This window comes from Mixophyes fleayi, chromosome 4, assembly GCF_038048845.1.
Source record: "Mixophyes fleayi isolate aMixFle1 chromosome 4, aMixFle1.hap1, whole genome shotgun sequence".
Classification (NCBI taxonomy): Eukaryota; Metazoa; Chordata; class Amphibia; order Anura; family Limnodynastidae; genus Mixophyes; species Mixophyes fleayi.
The window spans coordinates 319,121,200-319,135,470 of record NC_134405.1 but is presented as its reverse complement, the minus strand read 5'-3'; positions in this window follow the sequence as shown (position 1 = coordinate 319,135,470).

Here is a 14,271-nt window from a genome sequence, read left to right as displayed (position 1 = left end):
AGTAGGGCATGGATCATCTGTGTTTGCTGAGTCTATGATGCTTCTGAATGTGATTGTAGAGCTGAACGCAAATGACAATGAGTCCATCCAGGGAGGTGGGAAGATCCCGACAGATGAACTCCTCTTTAATAGAATATGCCAATCATTTCTGAAAGGAGTCATACAGTATCATCGTTCCATCTAATCTCTACTGCAAGAGTTCGGAATTCCATGGCATACTGGGTGACTGAGTGACCACATTACTCAGGATGGACAAGTCTTGCAGAGGCAAGGGCGGTGCTACCTGGAGAGTTAGAGATCAACTTCAACGTGGCTAAATACTCCTCACTACTACCCATCAATGGATTGTCTTTCTCATGGAGTGATGTGGTTCAGGCCAAAGTCTGGCTATTCAGCAAGTAGATAACATGTCCCACTTTGATCCGCTCTGTGGGGAATAATGCTGCTTATAGCTCGAACTGCAGATGAACCGGAGTCAGAAATCCCCTGCTTGCTGACATTTGATGTTTTGGGACAAGAATCTGAGAATCCTTCTTCAGGCTGTAGCTATCAGAGACACATCACATCTGGCCACTAAGTACTGAAAGAACAGGTCGTGAGGAGCAAAGCCAAAGTCAATGTGTTGGAGAAGGTAGAACCATGAGGGACAAAGCTAAAGTTGATGAACAGGCAAAATCAAGACTAATGCACCAATAGAGAAATGCAAATCCAAGCTTTGCCAGTGCACAGCTTAGTAGGAGTGAGGGTCTTCTAAAGGCTGCCTACACGTGAGGTTTCTTAGTCCTGATTGATGATCTTTAGCCGAAATGTTGAGTGCAGTAAGTGTTATATAACAGTGCTGCATCATCCATCATCATCATCATTTATTTATATAGCGCCACTAATTCCGCAGCGCTGTACAGAGAACTCACTCACATCAGTCCCTGCCCCATTGGGGCTTACAGTCTAAATTCCCTAATATAGACACACACACACACAGACAGATAGACAGAGAGGGAGACAGACAGACAGAGAGGGAGAGACTAGGGTCAATTTTGATAGCAGCCAATTAACCTACCAGTATGTTTTTGGAGTGTGGGAGGAAACCGGAGCACCCGGAGGAAACCCACGCAAACACAGGGAGAACATACAAACTGCACACTATGCTTTAAAAAAAGTGTCCACTTGAGGGGTGCATTTATTTCTGCCATTCAAAAAGATATGGAGGTTTAAATTTAAGAAATTCAGGGATACACTAGCTTGGTGCCTCTGTCCATTGAAATTTTGAAAGTGTCAAAGGGGAAAAAATCAAGGGCCTTGCAGGAACTCTGACAATATTTTAAAAAGAAGCGACTTCAAGAACCTTGACCAGCTGATTCTCCATACAGCCCACCAGATTCCCAATTTATGGGATGACCACAGAACTAGCCACTAAGAGGGACATAATGTAACAAAAAAGTGACTGCACTCAAGCCATTCAAAGGGACCTACTGTTAGTCATCTCATATCTTTATTAGCATTGATAGAAAAATATCAGGACAGCTGGATGTCTAATTAGTTTGTGGCTGCAATGGCACTTCCTCAGAGGCATAAACCCTTGGTCAATTGCAGTACATGGATATATTTCATTACCATTGGAGCAATATTTTTTTTTATGTGGCAACACTTAATATTTCCATATTGCATGCTGCCACTTGTAGTGTCACAAGTATGTACTTTAAATGGTGTTCCCCTCTGGAAATATTAAGTGTTGCCTCATCAGAAAAAAATAATGATTGCCCCACTGGTAATTATCATCACCATTTATTTATATAGCGCCATTAATTCTGCATCGCTGTACAGAGAACTCATTCACATCGGTCCCTGCCCCATTGGAGCTTACAGTCTAAATTCCCTAACATACACACTCAGACAGAGAGAAACTAGAGTCAATTTGATAGCAGCCAATTAACCTACTAGTATGTTTTTGGAGTGTGGGAGGAAACCGGAGCACCCAGAGGAAACCCACGCAAACACGGGGAAAACATACAAACTTCACACAGATAAGGCCATTATCGGGAATTGAACACATGACCCCAGTGCTGTGAGGCAGAATAATAAAGTAAAATGTAAAAAAAATCCCTAACATATAATCATTAATTAAATATGGCCCACTAATTTGTTCATAAAATAATTTGGTCCCTGTGAGATAATCAATAATAATTTTTGCCCCTTTAAACAAGAAATCATGATTACCCTCATAATTAAAATTTATATTGTGTCTCCTGTTATGTTAACATAGGCCAACAGTGGAAAGCTAATCTCGCCTATCCAATGCAGTATGTTGAATCTGGCAATTTTCACAGCAATCTCATGCGACTTTTCAAATCTCAGCTTCACACATATGTATTGTTAAAGTGGGTAAACGTCTGGACGCCGATTTATAGCGAGTTGTAGCATGGCGATTTGGTAAAATCACTTTGCTGGAGATTTACTATCAACTTGCGCTTCATACATTTTTCCCCATGCTGTATAACACTTGAGTTAAGTGACTACTCTGCCTTTCCCTTACACCTTCTTGTCATGTAAATGAGTTCCTCCTGCAAGATTATCATCATCATCATCATCATCATCATTTATTTATATAGCGCCACTAATTCCGCAGCGCTGTAACACTAGTACACACCTAGTTCAAATTCTTGAAGAATATTTTACTGTAAAACAATTCCAGCAGACAAGTAATTCCTGTGATGTCCGTAAAGCTGTTATGACAGAACAGTAGTTCAAATAACCTCTATTCTCAAGAGAGGACTTTTTAAAGATATTCAGAATCTATTGAATCAACTGCAAAAATGTAAAGCCTTACATAGATCTTATCTAAACAATCTGACAAAAGTTAGGGGGAAGTACAATTATCATTTATCTGCTCAAATAAAACAAGCTTTGTGGTGACTCAATCAGTAATATCATGAAAATGGTGCAAGGCCGATAGGTTACTGACACATAGGATTGTACAAGGGGAGCCCAGAGAAGCTTTCTTTCAATTAAACATGGCACAGAGGTCCAACTCCATGATCCTGTAAAAATTCTGCGCTCTTTTGAAAGTATTATAAAAAACCAGGGGCACACCCAGGATTTGGGGAGGGGGGGTTTCCACACCATGCCGCCAGTGGGCGTGGCCAGCATGCATGGGGGCGTGGCTATAATATTAGACAGTGTTTGGCTGCTCTCCAACTCTTCCTATCCCCATAATATACACGGGCAATGCTGCATGCTTTGCTGTTAGGTGCAGGTAGCTCTCTCTTTTCAAGCAGAGACGTGTAAAGCGGGAGCAGTGTCTAGCCACCTCAATTATACAGTGCCCCAGGCTTGAAGGGGGGTTTCCAGGCACTAGGTAATCCCCCCTCGGTTTGCCTATGAAAATGTACAATATACCAACCCAAACCATTCCCACTCTGGTTACAACTATTAATTCCTTCCTCTGACTGTCTCCTGCCTAGGTTTTCTAGCTTCAGAGTAGAGAATTTGAGTAAAGAAATCACAAATGAGGCGATATCTCAGCTCACCTGGAGCCAAAAAGCCGGGAAGACCGCAGGACCAGATGGCTTCTTGGCTGTATACAATAAGACCTTTCAGCCCTTGGAGCCAAAATTACCTTATTACTCAAGCCTGTAAAAAACTCAAACTTCCGTACAAGCTATTTGCCCATCCCGTTAATATATAATGACATATATAATGACAAAGTGGGTTTTGTCCCTGGTAGATGGGCAGAAGACAATACTATGTGCAACTTAAAACATCAAAATATAAACTAATACCCTATACTTTTATTTTGCTAAATACATACATACAGATTTGCAATAGCGCTGACAACAATTGTGATTTTTGATTGTTTCCATACATGGTATTTATATTGCCAACTGGATAGTATGAGATTAACTGAGCGCAGGATCATTTCTTTTCTCTGTAGACATTACTTCAATCATCTTTTATTTGACTGTGTTTCTTTTCCCTTTAACACTTTCACACATTGCTCAGATTTCCTCCCCTTGTCCTCTTCCTTCTACATTCATCCTTAAAGACTTGAAAGTCTTGAAATGGGTCCAAATTTGCTTTTGACTTTATAGAGGGAGCAACTTGGAGTTCATTGGCTTCTCTGTCAGAAGAGACAACATCCCTCTACCTATGTCCTATACGTATCTCAAAACCTGTTCATGTTTAAAACCTCTCCCCAGGGACAAGCTGTGTAGACCTATTTCTACAGTTGAACGTGTATTTTATTACATTCCTCTTAGAAAATATATTATTTCCATTTGATATAATTTGTTATGTTTTTCTAACCCAGAGTCTCTTCTGAAACGTGAAGAGACCTGGGAGAGAAATTTGGACACCTGCCAGGCAAGGATCCCTGGCCTAGAATTAGGAGCAGAGCTGCCAAGTCCCCTCTCTACCTTAATAAGATGACTCTTATAAGGTTTACACAAGATGATACTTAGCAAAATGTTCTCCTCATATTTTCCTCTGTGCTAGATTTCAAGCACATCTGGTAGTAATGCCCCAAAATGTCTATATTCTGAAAAGAAGAGCAGTCCCTAATTCGTAGAACTTTTATTATGCCCTCCCAATTGTCACTGTGGGCGACTTTTACCCAACCTTAATACCAACTATTGATAAGTTGGCCTTGCACATATTAAATATTGATCAGTAAAGAGGACAAGGTATACAACAACAGAGACTGGTCATTTAGTTAGAGTACCAAAACCACAAATTGTGGAACCCCCTCTATAATGAACTCCAACAATGGTAGAGATTCTGAGGGGGGTACTACCCTTATAACTGTTACATATTCGATCAAAGCAAAAAAAATACAGTAACTAACTAGCAAGATGCCCTTTGGGAAATGAGAATATTAAAACTTAATTACGTTATTTCAATAATTAAAATTAGGTCAGAGACACAAATATCTATTTATGGAGTGTGATACCACGCAGTGTGATTTTTGGACTCATGTTTGATCCATAGAGACACTCGCGATTCTTTGCCCTATCTGCGTACTCTGAACTTTCACATCTCGCTGCCTTTTATGGTTTACTATCATTGTTGTGCCTTTGCATTTATTTAATATATGTTATTGTATGCTGTATGTATTTATGTTAATAGGGAAATCGTTGCATAAATGAGTTATTCTTAAATGACACCAGGTGGAGTGTTAAATCAGGGATCACAAAGGGCGAGATGTCTAGGTTAACAAATAGTGTATACATGTACAATGCTATCAATCTTTTCATGTTACAACAAGGTCATTGTTATACTAGTGTCCTGGATTAGACTCTTAGGCACCTTCTCCACTGGGAGCCAAAGTTTCCCCAAGGACCATGGGTAGGACCCTCAGGGTTAATACTTATCTTATGCCCACCTATCATAACCTGTCTACCACCCCTAGTCTTCCCACCGTTAGCTCCACCACCGTGGGAATACTGAAGTGATATAACCTGTGTTGGAGGGTTCTGAAGGGTGTTTGTGTATTGGTGACAAGGAACTGCGCTTTCTTCACATGTTTATGCTGTAATTGCAAAGAACAGCATCTGTCTGGTGTTTGTGCTGTATTGCCATCGACGGCATAAACTGAGTTTTGGTTGCATCAATCTGCCAAGCTGATTTCCAAGAACCCACCAGGGTGTATGGTCCTCACAGTGATCTCATAATACATCACTCTCTTAGGGAGAGATTCATTTGTATTATTGGTGTCTCCAGCTGACTAATAATAACACTTTATACAGAGACGTGTTAGTATTCTGCAGGTCTCGATAGTTTGCATTTTAAGTATCACTTTTCCTAATCTTCACTATCACTACTTTTTCATTGTTTTAATATTTTGCAAAACGGAGAATTGCACAAAATGTTTTAATTATTGAAATAAAAGTTATTACCTTTTTGTATTGTCAGTGGTGGAAGTGGCCTGGTATACGGTGATATGCCATGCCACCACTTCTCCTTATACATTAATTGTTAAACAGTCAGATTCCATTCACTCATATTTTCCATAGCGCCACTTCTAGATTTTTCTAGATTACTGACTATTGTCATCTCCCTATGTGCACCTGCAGTTAGTTTCTGTCCTTCTTTGCATTGATCACATATTTGGGCAGCATGGTGGCCTAGTGGTTAGCACTTCTGCCTTACAGCGCTGGGGTCATGAGTTTGATTCCTGACCATGGTGTTATCTCTGTGGAGTTTGCATGTTCTCCCCGTGTTTGCGTGGGTTTCCTTCGGGTGCTCCGGTTTCCTCCCACACTCCAAAAACATACTAGTAGGTTAATTGGTTGCTATCAAAATTGAACCTAGTCTCTCTCTCTGTCTGTGTATGTTAGGAGATTTAGATTGTAAGCTCCAATGGGGCAGGGACTGATGTGAATGAGTTCTCTGCACAGCGCTGTGGAATTAGTGGCGCTATATAAATAAATGGTGATGATGATATTTAATGCTGACAAATCTGTTTTGTTGAAGCAATGGAAAGATCTTTCACCCCACCCTTTCCAAAATGTTTTAAATAAAATCTGGTACCCAGCCTCAATGGAAAAAATGACATATCAGCTAAAGGATAAAGGGGCACATTAAATCTTATTTGGGATGCCTGATTTGCCCTTGCTAAGTCAGACAGATCCTTTGTAAGAAAATATTTAATATACAATTTTTAAGCTGTGGTTATATCTGTCAATATCTATGTAAATATTATCATTCTTTTCTCCTCCCATTCTCCCTTCCTTTGCTTACTTATAATTTTATTTTATTTTAAAGGAACAAAACTAAAAATGACACATTGTGACAGATTGTATATTTTGTGATACAAAATGTTCTTTATTGAACATGCTTTATTTTTATTATATATTGCCATTTCAAATAAAAAGGCAAACACTGACATTTTTAAAACAAAAAGGTAAATACCTATTATTAAAATGATTACCTTCATTTTGCTGCACCACAATAGTTGCTGCTTGAGTCTTATAAAACCATACAGCCAACTGCAGCCAAACCTACAATTGCGCAAATAATCAATTTTTGTGTCAAAGATTTTACAATACATACAGTACATACTGTATATATGTACAATATATTACATATTTATCTTATAGAATGTATTATAATTCTTAATTAAGTTTAGTGTGTGGGCACTACAGGCTTCTAATTGGCCATAGGTGGTGACCAATAGGACCAAAGGTACACAACTGGATTTGTTTTTTAGGTGTCCTGAGTTATGCACTACATTTTATTGGAAACGGCCTCTATTGGGTTTCCGGAACAATAGTAAGCTAACATTAGTGGTATTAGAACATTGGTAGATTAAAATATGGGTCCCTAGCTAAGAAAGATCGAGCATCGCTCTTCCAGACCGCCAGAGACTTAAAATTACCGCCATACATTTCCAGAGAATGTGTCATAATTTTCCATCATTCTTTCCCTATCAAAAAAACGTGTCTGGGAGAATTCGCCATGGACATATTGTAACGGAGGACACAGATATCCTTACATGGCTGCTGTGATGACCACTTTTGCTCAGAGCGGAGGTTAAACCCTCATGGAGCCTGATAGACCCACTCCTTCCTAACATAACTGGGCGGGCATATATATTTTATTATAAGGCAAGACAATCCAATCTGATATGGTTTGCTAGGAGTGTCTGCTAGGCCATCTACAAAACCTCTGCTAGGCCTGGTGCTGTTAACAAAGCCTGAAAATCTTGACCTCTGTCATCATATGCTACATCTCCTGGCTGTGTTCTTTATTATGTTAAAACTGTTGCTATGTTATTCTTACACCCCTGACAATAAAGGTCATATTCTTGGAATTTCCCAGTCTCATTAATATCGACTGGCTGCACTCACTCAGGAACAGTAGATATCATGCAAATACAATAGTAGAACAGTACTATGCAATACTATATCATTTTTGGCCATTCTATAGGCCATTGTTTAGCAATGTGGAATCCTATAACGAGGATACGTTCCATCATAAATCGGAAGCGAATGGGGATGGCTGTTCTATTGTCAAAGAACTAAATGCAGCATTTGTTGTGTAAGGGGATCAATGTTCCCCATTCACTTCCATGTTATGCTGAGTGAGCATATCTCAGCCAGGGGCTGAGTAGGCTGGGGGTGGGGGGGCTTCTGCCTCCCCTGTGCCAGTCCCATAGTGGGCTACCTTGGGCTGGGTCACTGGGCTAGCTGCATTCTTTTTCCTTTAAAGTGTGCCTAATAGGCTATTAAGCAGAGTTACACCGTCCTATAATTTGCCAGTCCCTAATCTCAGCCCCATGTCACAGTTTCCTGAGCAGAAAATGACAGAGTTCTAAAACACTCCTAAGACCTTGGGGTATATTTACTAAACGGCGGGTTTGAAAAAGTGGAGATGTTGCCTATAGCAACCAATCAGATTCTAGCTGTCATTTATTTAATGCATTCTACAAAATGAAAGATAGAATCTGATTGGTTGCTATAGGCAACATCTCCACTTCTTCAAACCCGCAGTTTAGTAAATCTAGCCCCTTGTCTTTAGCAAGCAAAACAGTCAGGGAAAACTTTTATCCATATATTATTACATCATAAATGGCATCATCAGACAATAGAAAGTGCTGCTTTCACCTGATCAAGTACAGGTTATATTCTAAGTCAGTGTTTCTTAAACCCAGTCCTCAGGACCCCTAACAGGGCATGTTTTCCACGTGACAAGGGAAATAATTATACCACCTGTGGATCTGTTACAAGCTGTCAGTCAGTAATGAATACACCTGTGCTAAAGCAAGGAGATATGGAAAACATGCACTGTTAGGGGTCCTGAGAATCAGGTTTAAGACACACTGTTCTAAGGGATATTGACATTTTTATTACTATGAGATATATTTCCTTTTGTATTCAGGGGAAATTTCAGAGTATATTTTGAATAATTTGCTTAGCTAATAGTTTCACAGAAGATACCAAAGTCAGTGTCATAAACTTATAGAGAAAGTAACTTTTAGATGAGATCAGATCTGGAATGAGGCTTATACAAGGGATAAGTCTGATTTATGTATTACAGCAATTATGAAGACAGGCATTTCATGGCTTGTGAAACCGGTTTAGCAGCTCAAAGGCATTTAAGGTACACATGCTGGTATATAAACATTTGTATATTGCACAATGATACATAGACAATAACTTCCTAAAATATAACAGTCAGTGCACTTTCTGTTCCAGGTGTCACCATACAATTGTCTACTAAGCAGGACCAGATTAAGATATTACTGGGCACAGCAGAATTTCTGGCCCCCCAACAAGCGAAGACAGAGGCTTTCTGTAATAATAGTTATAATATGACACAAAGCAGTAAATGTTGAAATACACTTCTGCCAAGAGTTCAATAGTTGACACTTGCTGAGATTATTACAACAGACTGAGACTTAGAGGTAGATTTATTAAAAAGAAAAAGTGGGGGTGTTGCCCATAGCAACCAATCAGATTCTAGATATAATTTTTTATAATGTACTAGATCAATAATAGCTAGAATCTGATTGGTTGCTATGGGCAACATCTACACTTTTCCTTTTTAGAGAGATTTGTAAATCTACCCCTCAATGTTATTCGAGTGACTACAATGGAGGGACAGCAGGTGGCGCTGTTACTAAATGTGTTAATGTGTTACTGTATTATAGAAATGTACTCTGTTGTACGGGCATGTGCTAGTAATTTTGTTGTACATATCAGATCCTGTCCTGTTTATATCATACTTGCCAACTCTCCCGGAATGTCCGGAAGACTCCCGCATTTTGCGAGAGTCTCCCGGACTCTCGGGCGAGTGTGGCAATCTCCTGAATTCTGCCCACTTCACTAGGAAGTGCCCCCCTTCCTAGTGAAGTGGGCAGAATTAGATCCCAAACGCCGCGATTAACGGCGAATCACGGCATTTAGCCCCGCCCCCTGCTGTCAAATGACGCGATTTGCGTCATTACGTTGCGGGGGCGGGGCCAAAATGACGCAATTTTGGCGCCCCACCCCCTGTACGCCCACCTGCTAAAGAGAGTCTCCCGGACACCAACTTAAAAAAGTTGGTAAGTATGGTTTATATGCTGATAACTAAACAGTTTATTATAAATAGTTATACCACAAATAACTCCCCAAAGTGTGCCTATTGACAGTATATGAATGAAGAGTACTGATCTGCTAACGCTACTATGATCACACCTATGTGTATGCTAATAAAGTTTAATTCGACCGCTAACTCCTCGTCTCTCCCAGATCATGGCATTAAATAAAGCAATCAGCAAGACATGATCCAGCTCTATTCATTTTAAAACCTCGAAAATTCATATATACTGTATTAAAGTCATTGTATCGCTTACCAATAAAACAGTGTCCAATGCGATTGTTGTGGTTCCAACGCACAAAAATATTTAATTGCAAAATATAGCAGGATTTTACAGTAAGCCATTATTACACATTAAAGATGTTACAATAAAGCAGAAAAGTATAAAAGCACCGAATACATTACATCTTCCTTATAGTGTTCACCTTGGTCCAGTGAATACAGCCATGCTCTTACGTTGCCAGGATCAAAGAGAACGAGAACAAAGGCCAGCATGCTTGTATACAGTGTACAGATAACACTTAGTGAGGTCTTCATTGGTCCAGGGTTAATGATATTCCAGTTCCTTGCAAGTTATAGGTCAGTTCATTTAATCCTTACAAAGGGTGAGGGGCAGCTTCCCCAACCATTGTCCACATGTTATCACTCTGAATGACCAGTTCAAACTAGAGATGGGCGGGTCCGGTTCCCCGAGAACCGAACCCACCCGAACTTTGGGTATCCGAGTACCGAGCTGAGTAGCTCGGTACTCTACCGCCCGCTCCGAATCCAAAACGAGGCCGAACGTCATTGTGACGTCGTCAGATCTTGTGGATCGGTTCTCGCGATACTTCAAGATTATAAATACACGCCTCCACAGCAATCCATCGCCATTTGACAAAGGGAGAGAGCAGAGTGTAGTCACAAGCTGATTAGAGCAGGGACAGAGAATACAATATTCTTATTCCAATTGCTGTGACAAAAATCTCTAGAGAAGAGAGGAGGATAGAGGTTTATTTTATTTTTGTAATATTTGGCACTCCTCAGTGCTTTTGGGGTGTCCCCCATAATTGTGCATAAATATTTCTGGCTGTCAAAAGTCATATCTGTCAGCAGCATCTACCAAATAATTTTGAGCACTCCTCAGTGCTTTTGGGGTGTCCCCCATAATTGTGCATAAATATTTCTGACTGTCAAAAGTCATATCTGTCAGCAGTATCTACCAAATAATTTTTAGCACTCCTCAGTGCTTTTGGGGTGTCCCCCATCTTTGTGCATAAATATTTCTGCCTGTCAAAAGTCATATCTGTCAGCAGTATCTACCAAATAATTTTTAGCACTCCTCAGTGCTTTTGGGGTGTCCGCCATAATTGTGCATAAATATTTCTGGCTGTCAAAAGTCATATCTGTCAACAGTATCTACCAAATAATTTTTAGCACTCCTCAGTGCTTTTGGGGTGTCCCCCATAATTGTGCATAAATATTTCTGGCTGTCAAAAGTCATATCTGTCAGCAGTATCTACCAAATAATTTTGAGCACTCCTCAGTGCTTTTGGGGTGTCCCCCATAATTGTGCATAAATATTTCTGGCTGTCAAAAGTCATATCTGTCAGCAGTATCTACCAAATAATTTTTAGCACTCCTCAGTGCTTTTGGGGTGTCCCCCATAATTGTGCATAAATATTTTTGGCTGTCAAAAGTCATATCTGTCAGCAGTATCTACCAAATAATTTTTAGCACTCCTCAGTGCTTTTGGGGTGTCCCCCATAATTGTGCATAAATATTTCTGGCTGTCAAAAGTCATATCTGTCAGCAGTATCTACCAAATAATTTTTAGCACTCCTCATTGCTTTTGGGGTGTGCCCCATAATTGTGCATAAATATTTCTGTCAAAAGTCATATCTGTCAGCAGTATCTACCAAATAGTTTTTAGCACTCCTCAGTGCTTTTGGGGTGTCCCCCATAATTGTGCATAAATATTTCTGGCTGTCAAAAGTCATATCTGTCAGCAGTATCTACCAAATAATTTTGAATGGATTCAAAGCAGTCCACATTTGATCAGAATGAGCAACCAGGTTCTGTCACCAGTCCTGATGTTAGTGTTCCCAGTACGTCATCTGGGCAAGGCTATGTCAAACTGCAGAGTATTTCGAAATCAGTCCAAAAAACAAAATAAAATATTTTTTTTACTGTGTTGAAGCGAAAAAGAAGTGTTACTGAGCAAAAGTTAAGTGCCGATAAAAAAAAAATTGCCAACATGCCATTCTACACATGCAGTGGCAAAGAGAGAACGAGGCCTTCACCTTTGGCTATTAGTGACAGATCCCAAAAAGTTACCGAGCCTACAGTTGGTGCACAACTACTGTTACGCGTCAAAGCCGAGCTGCAAGATAACAGTAAGGCATTAGAGGATAATGTTTGGTCTGATTCACAAATGACAACAATCCCTGTGGAGAGTCCATCCAACAGTGGGATGTCTAATCGTGAGCATTCTGCTGATGTGTGCCTTAATAGCCCGAGTGTAGCCGGTGATACCCAAATTGAGGATGCCACTTTGGAATTAGAAGAGGATGAGGGGGAGATTTGTGTAGGTGACGAGGGCGCTAATGAGGATGTTGATAAGGATGAGGTTGTTTGTGTAAGTCCTGCACCAGTGGCAGCAGTTCTGGCACGTGACAAGAAAAAGGCCATTGTCATGCCTGGGCATAAAACAAAAAAATCCACTTCTTATGTGTGGAATTATTTCTACCCAAATCCAGACAACAATTGTATAGCCATTTGTAGTGTATGTCAAGCCACAGTCAGTCGAGGGAGGGACCTTAAACATCTTAGAACCTCGTCTATGTTACGCCATTTAACAAGAGTTCATGGGAAAGTGTTGGGAAAAGCTGAAAGTTCTTCCCAAAAAAATACAAGCACTCCATCATCAGCTAAGACCCTCCGCTCACCGACATCCCGACGGCTACAAAATACACCCACCACACCATCCTCATCAATATCCTCAGTAGCGCTCGGAGTTAGCCCGGCATCCCACTTAAGGGTGGATGACTCCGGCACTATTATTGATTCCTCTGAAGAAAGCGTTAGTCCCACTGCTGCTGCTGTTGCTGCTGTTGGGGGTGAATCGTCATCCCAGAGGCAGGTCAAGAAAATGAGCAGTCCTACATTTCAGCAATTAACTGTGAAACAATCATTTGCGAGGGGAAGCCAATATGACAGCAGTCACCCAGTCGCCAAGCGAATCACAGACGCCATGACTGCCATGTTAGTGTTAGATCTGCGTCCAATCTCCACAATAAACGCAGCTGGTTTTTCACAGTTAGTTGAGGTTTTGTGGCCACCTTACAGAATTCCATCGTGACACAATTTCTCCCGTAAAGCAATTCCACAACTATACCAAAAAGTGTGTAAAAATGTAGAGATTGCGCTGAAAAATGCCATTCTGCCCACTGTCCACTTAACCACAGATATGTGGACAAGTGGAAGTGGCCAAACCAAAGACTATATGACTGTGACAGCCCACTGGGTTGGTCATTCACCTTCACCAGCAGGAACAGCAGCAGCATGTACACCACTATGTAACATTTGTCACAGGCAGGCCGCTCTTTGTATCACCGGCTTAACTAACAGGCATACGGCTGACAATTTGTTACGCAAACTGAGAGATGTGATTGATGCATGGCTTATACCACTCGGACTCTCCCCAATGTATGTCATTTCTGATAACGCCAACAATATAGTGCGAGCATTACAGCTGGGTGATTTCCAACATATTCCCTGTTTTGCTCACACCATCAACTTGGTGGTGCAAAGCTTCCTACGAAATAACCGTGAGGTGCAGGAGATGCTTTCGGTGGCCCATAAAATTTCAGGCCATTTCAGGCATTCAGCCACAGCATGTAGGAGATTACAGCAGCTCCAAGAGCAGTTTAACTTGCCCTGCCACCAACTTAAGCAACAGGTTGTAACTATGTGGAATTCCACCCTTTACATGCTGCAGAGGATGGAGGAACAGCGCAAAGCCATTCAAGCATATTGCACAAGCCATGACATTGGGAAAGGAGGGGGGATGTATTTCACTCTTGCACAGTGGGGAATCCTTTCAGTCCTGTGCAAGGTGCTGAAACCATTTGAAGTTGTGACATGTGAGGTGAGTGCAGACTCTGCTAGTTTGAGCCAAGTCATTCCTTTAATTAGACTATTGGAAAAGCAGCTTGA